We start from the raw sequence: 6,308 nt of genomic DNA, 5'->3' as shown, positions 1-6,308 counted from the left end.
TTTCTTGTGTTAATTTTACCCGAGTTCCCTCCTGGAGTTTCATTCAGCTGTTTCCTCTCTCGAAAGTGAAGCTATGTCCCCACTCCGTGCACCTTGAGACTGATAGGAGGTTTGAAGAATAGTCCGGCACACACAGAACATTTTTGTGTTCGCAGTGGAATTCCCCTTTGTTTGAGGGTATGCTGATCCTCACACAGCCTCTGCCCACCACTCTGGAAGCCTCTCCGTTGGGATTTCTGACCACTGATTGAATGGGCACAAAGTCAAGGAACGCATCGATGTTCGTCACTATGTGATCTGTACAACCACTGTCCACTGGCATGCCTGCTGTCTTCCACTGGGTAAGAGCTGCCCACCATTCATAATCTGGTGTAGCGAATGTTGGACCCATTGCCACTGACTCGAGTTTGCCTCCATCTCTTTGTCTCTTGCATGCCCTGTCTAGGTGACCCTTCTCACCACACTTGCTGCATTGTGCTGTCTCCTTCTTCCTGCAGTCCTTGGCAAAGTGTCCAGGGATCCGACACTCAAAGCAGTTTCATTTCTTGGGTCCCTTCTTGAAGTCAGGCTTCACTGCCAGTGTCACTGAACCACTTTGTCCCTTGTGTCTCTGCACCGTGCTCTCATGAAAGTTCTGCAGCCTTTTCCTAAACTCTGTTAAGTTCGTTGCTGGGTTGAAGCTTTCCTGTGTAACTAAACTTTCGTACCTCATTGGCAGACCATTGAAGACCAAGGCGTTGAAGAGGGTCTCTGAGACTGCTTCCCCTGCTTCTTGTAGCCTTGTGAGCAATTCCTAACCTCTGATGAAGAAGCTGTCCAAATCCTCAGAATCCTCGAGCTGAAGTCGAGCAAGCTGTGGCACTAAAGTCACCACTGTCGGCGTCTCCACACTCTGCAATCTCCCTTGCAAAAGCTTCCAAGCCTTTGCTCTATCTCCAATGCCATCATCTCCCACACAGTCATGTCTCATCAGCGTGAGGGTTGTTGCATCTAGAGTCAGTGCCAGATTGCACCACACATTGTTCCGTTTCTCCTTGATGTCTGCAACTTCCTTCTCATATGCATCGTTCAGCATCTTGTGGTTCTTCTTCTCATCATTGGTTGCCCCATTGGCCAGTGGCGCAGGCTCATTGGGTTGCTCCTCTGTCCCCAGTAGTGATTTGTAGAGTCCCTTCGTCTGCATCATCGCCACAAATCTTGTGCTCCAGATTGGAAAGTCCTGTGCCTTTCCTGTGTAGGTCAGCAGCTTCACTGTCTGTTGATCCATTGGAGTTTGAGCAGGCAAAGCAGTTGTGAAAAGAAAAGGTACTAAACAGAAAAGGATTATGACTGTCAACAACAAATTAGTTTTGTTTTGGAAATTAATTTTATGACTTAGAAAACTGCTGGGCCCATAACCTGTTGGGTTATGGACCTTCGCAAGCGGAATAAAAGGCGTTTTTAACTAAGTAAAAGAATTAATTTCTCAAAAATGAGAGAATAACAAGGAGAGATCTGATTATTAGATCAAGATGGTGATTTGAATTTGGGGATGAAAAAGGACTCAAAAATCAGCTGTATATATACCCATTATCAGTGAGAAAAATTCAAGATACAAAACTAATCTTAGCACCGTGATTTATAGTGGGGTAGCAAAGGTTACCCAATATGGTTTGCTTCTGCAAATCAATCGCAAAGGGAACCATAAATGGAATGCATTTGCACTTTTCTAAGAATTCATTCACACTTCCGGAGATATCATCATCATTTAATACATGCTGGGAAGATTTTACATCAATTAATTTAACTCTAATAGTATTATCTAGATTCACCAATTTGAACCGAATATTGATTCTAAGCACCATTTCTTGACGATTCATTTATAATTAAACCAACGGTGAAAAACCGAAAGAAGGCATTCGTAAGAAGAAGCCTCTGACGAGAAGTCGGTCAAATTTCTTTTCTAAAGTTCAAAATGATTAGTAGTTTACTGCCGGCAGAGGCAACAAACACCACACCTGATTTGTTTGAAAAACAGCCTCTGCTTATTACTTTTGATAATGCGTTTACTCAAAAAAGACCTGGTATAAAATTCCCACAAATTTTTTTTGGAAAGTCGACGAGTGATATTTTAACTTGTGATAAACCCTTTCTTAGTGGTGTCACTCTGCAAATTTCATCAGAAGGTCTATAAATGATTTCGTTGTAATTTCGGAGTCAAACAAACTTTACAAAATTAAAATAATTGAAGCTAATCTGTACGTTAGAAAAATGACAATCGCGGATCATGTTTTGATGGCAATTAAGAAAACTCTACTAAAAGCACGTGCTGTGTATCGCTATAAAAAGGTATTGCCCCGAGTTTGTTTGGCGACAATTGGAATAAGAAGTTGAAGCCATGGGGATATTTTTTCGAAAAAACCAGTTCGACGTATGATGAATGCAATGGCAACAAATCAAGCAGACCTGGCAGTTAATCGCACTAATCCTTTTCACTACCAGAAATTGAAATTGAGCCAAATTGTTTTTTATAGAAATGGTCAACTAAGGCGTGTTCTGGGCTCACCTTTCAAAGTGTATTATCCAGGCTGTCTTATGATCGCCTCAAGAATACAAGTAATCTTAGGGCTTACCTGACTAATTAAAGTTCTATGATTCTAGTCTGTTACTCTTCAATGGGAGTAAAAGTGGACAGAGCACGGGCCTCAATGCTTCAGTCTAAACTTAGTCACTAATATATTTCACGAGAGGAGTAGAGAGAGATTCATATACTTTACTGTTACATCAGGTCTGACTCTGAAGGAACCAACTAAAGAGTGAAAGGAAGGAGTTTACTTGATTCTCATGGGTAAGAATAAATATATATTTTCAGCCAATCGGAATCAAGTATTTCAGTTTCAGTAAATTGTTTATTTTCTTTTGAATAAATAGGTTTTCTAAGTTTTTTTCGGGAAATCAATCAAGATTGACTCCATCTTTCCGTGTTGAGTTTTTGAAAAGTTTTGTTTTGTTTTGCTTTTTCTCTCTATCTTTGTTTCTCGTTGAAGACATTCGTAGGTAGATTTGTAATCGGTCGACAGTTGAAGGCAGTCGAATCTCAGGGAAGCCCAGGTTGAGGTGCCAGACCGAAAGTCGATATGTCCAGACCCTTCCAGACGGAAAGTGCCTATGTGCAGACTATCGTGCGTTCAAAATTTTTCGTGCGTTCATCGTGCGTTCAAAAGTCCTCATGTCCAGACTTTCGTGCGTTCAAAATTGCCTATGTCCAGACTTTCGTGCGTTCCAAAGGAAAATTCGTGCGCTCCAAAATTGATAATTTGTGCGTTCATGTCCAGACTATCGTGCGTTCAAAACGCCTTATGTCCAGACTTTCGTGCGTTCAAGATTGCCTATGTCCAGACTTTCGTGCGTTCCAAAGGAAAATTCGTGAGCTCCAAAATTGATAATTTGTGCGTTCATGTCCAGACTATCGTGCGTTCAAAAGTCCTCATGTCCAGACTTTCGTGCGTTCAAGATTGCCTATGTCCAGACTTTCGTGCGTTCCAAAGGAAACTTCGTGCGCTCCAAAATTGATAATTTGTGCGTTCATGTCCAGACTATCGTGCGTTCAAAACGCCTTATGTCCAGACTTTGGTTCGTTGAAACATGCCCATGTTCAGACTTTTTGTTCCAAAGGAAAATTCGTGCGCTCCAAAATTGATAATTGGTGCGTTCATGTTCAGACCATCGTGCGGTGATCGAAAAAGTTAAGCCTCATCGAGCGCGGATACTTTTTTTGGAAATAGGTAAAAACATGTCCAAAAAGTTTCGTCAGATCAATTTTTTAATTTCGTCGCCAATTATGGCTGAAGTAGAGCATACGAATCAAAAATGAGCACTATTGTACTAAAATTGACGACTTGATGACCAAAACAATATTGGGTGATCGGAAAAAATCGGATACTTTTTTTTGGAAATAATTAAAAACTAGTCCAAAATGGTTCGGTCAGTCCAATTTTTTAAATCATCAACAATTATGGCTAAAATTGAGCATACCCACCTAAAATGAGCAGAATTGGACTAAAATTGACGATTTGGTCATCAAAACAATATTCGGTGATAGGAAATGTTCGGACACTTTTTTTGGAAATAAGTAAAAACTAGTCCAAAATGGTTCGGTCTGTCCAATTTTTTAAATCACCACCAATTATGGCTAAAATGGAGTCTACCCACCAAAAATGAGCACAATGGACAAAAATTGACGATTTGGTGTTCAAAACAATGTTCGGTGATCGAAAAAGCTAAGCCTCATCGAGCGCGGATAGTTTTTTTGGAAATAGGTAAAAACTTGTCCAAAGTGGTTCGTTCAGTCCAATGTTTTTACTTCATTCCCAATTATGTCTAAAGTGGAGCTTGTCTACCAAAAATGAGCACAATTGGACTAAAATTGACGAGTTGGTCAACAAAACAATGTTCGGTGATCGAAAAATTCGGATACTTTTTTTGGAAATAAGTAAATCCTAGTCCAAAAAGGTTCAATCAGTCCATTTTTTTTTAAATTCAGCACCAATTATGGCTAAAGCGGAGCATACCCACCAAAAATAAGCGCAATTGGACTAAAATTGACAATTTGGTGCACAAAACAATGTTCGGTGATCGAAAAAGCTAAGCCTCATCGAGCGCGGATACTTTTTTTGGAAATAATTGAAAACTTGTCCAAAATAGTTCGTTCAGTCCAATTTTTTTATCTCAGCCCTAATAATGGCTAAAGTGAAGCTTCCACACCAAAAATGAGCAGAATTGGACTAAAATTGACGATTTAGTCACAAAAACAATGTTCGGTGATCGAAAAAGTTCGGATACTTTTTTTGGAAATAGGTAAAAACTTGTCCAAAGTGGTTCGTTCAGCCCAATGTTTTTACTTCATTCCCAATTATGTCTGAAGTGGAGCTTTTTTGCCAAAAAATTGGACTTAAATTCACAATTTGGTGTCCAAAACAATGTTCGGTGATCGAAAAAGTTAAGCCTCATCGAGCGCGGATACTTTTTTTGGAAATAAGTAAAAACTTGTCAAAAATGGTTCGTTCAGTTCATTTTTTTTTCATCGCCAATTATGGCTAAAGTAGAGCATACTAATCAAAAATGAGCTCTATAGTACTAAAATTGACAACTTGATGACCAAAACAATATTGGGTGATCGGAAAAGTTCGGATACTTTTTTATGGAAATAAGTAAAAACTAGTCCAAAATGTTTCGGTCAGTCCAATTTTTTAAAATTATCACCAATTAAGGCTAAAATGGAGCTTACCCACCAAAAGTGAGCAGAATTGGACTCAAATTGACGATTTGGTGTTCAAAACAATGTTCGGTGATCGAAAAATTTAAGCCTCATCGAGCGCGGATACTTTTTTTGGAAGTAGGTAAAAACTTGTCCAAAATGGTTCGTTCAGTCCAATGTTTTTTCTTCATTCCCAAATATGTCTAAAGTGGAGCCTATCCACCTAAAATGAGCACAATTGGACTAAAATTGACGATTTGATCACCAAAACAATGTTCGGTGATCGAAAATGTTCGGATACTTTTTTTGGAAATAGGTAAGAACTTGTCCGAAACGGTTCGCTCAGTCTAATTTTTTAATCTTATCGCCAGTTACAGCTAAAAAAAATCAACCCACCAAAAATGAGCACAATTAGACTAAAATTGACGATTTGGTGTCTAAAACAATGTTCGGTGATCGAAAAAGTTAAGCCTCATCGAGCGCGGATACTTTTTTTGGAAATAGGTAAAAACTTGTCCAAAATGGCTCGTTCAGTCCAATGTTTTTTCTTTATTCCCTAATATGTCTAAAGTGGAGCCTATCCACCAAAAATGAGCACAATTGGACTAAAATTGACGATTTGATCACCAAAACAATGTTCGGTGATCGAAAAAGTTCGGATACTTTTTTTGGAAAAAAGTAAAAACTAGTCCAAAAAGGTTCGATCAGTCCTTTTTTTCTAAATTCAGCACCAATTATGGCTAAAGCGGAGCGTACCCACCAAAAATAAGCACAATTAGGCTTAAATTGACAGTTTGGTGTACAAAACAATGTTCGGTGATCGAAAAAGTTAAGCCTCATCGAGCGTGGATACTTTTTTGGAAATAATTGAAAACTTGTCCAAAATAGTTCCCTCAGTCCAATTTTTTTATCTCAGCCATAATGCAATAATGGCTAAAAAGAAGCCTCCACGCCAAAAATGAGCACAATTGGACTTAAATTCACATTTTGGTGTCCAAAACAATGTTCGGTGATCGAAAAAGTTAAGCCTCATCGAGCGCGGATACTTTTTTTGGAAATAAGTAAAAACTTG

This window comes from Convolutriloba macropyga, chromosome 13 (assembly GCF_964194025.1).
Source record: "Convolutriloba macropyga chromosome 13, txConMacr16.3, whole genome shotgun sequence".
In the NCBI taxonomy this organism is placed as follows: Eukaryota; Metazoa; Xenacoelomorpha; order Acoela; family Convolutidae; genus Convolutriloba; species Convolutriloba macropyga.
Note: the sequence above shows the minus strand (reverse complement) of the source record.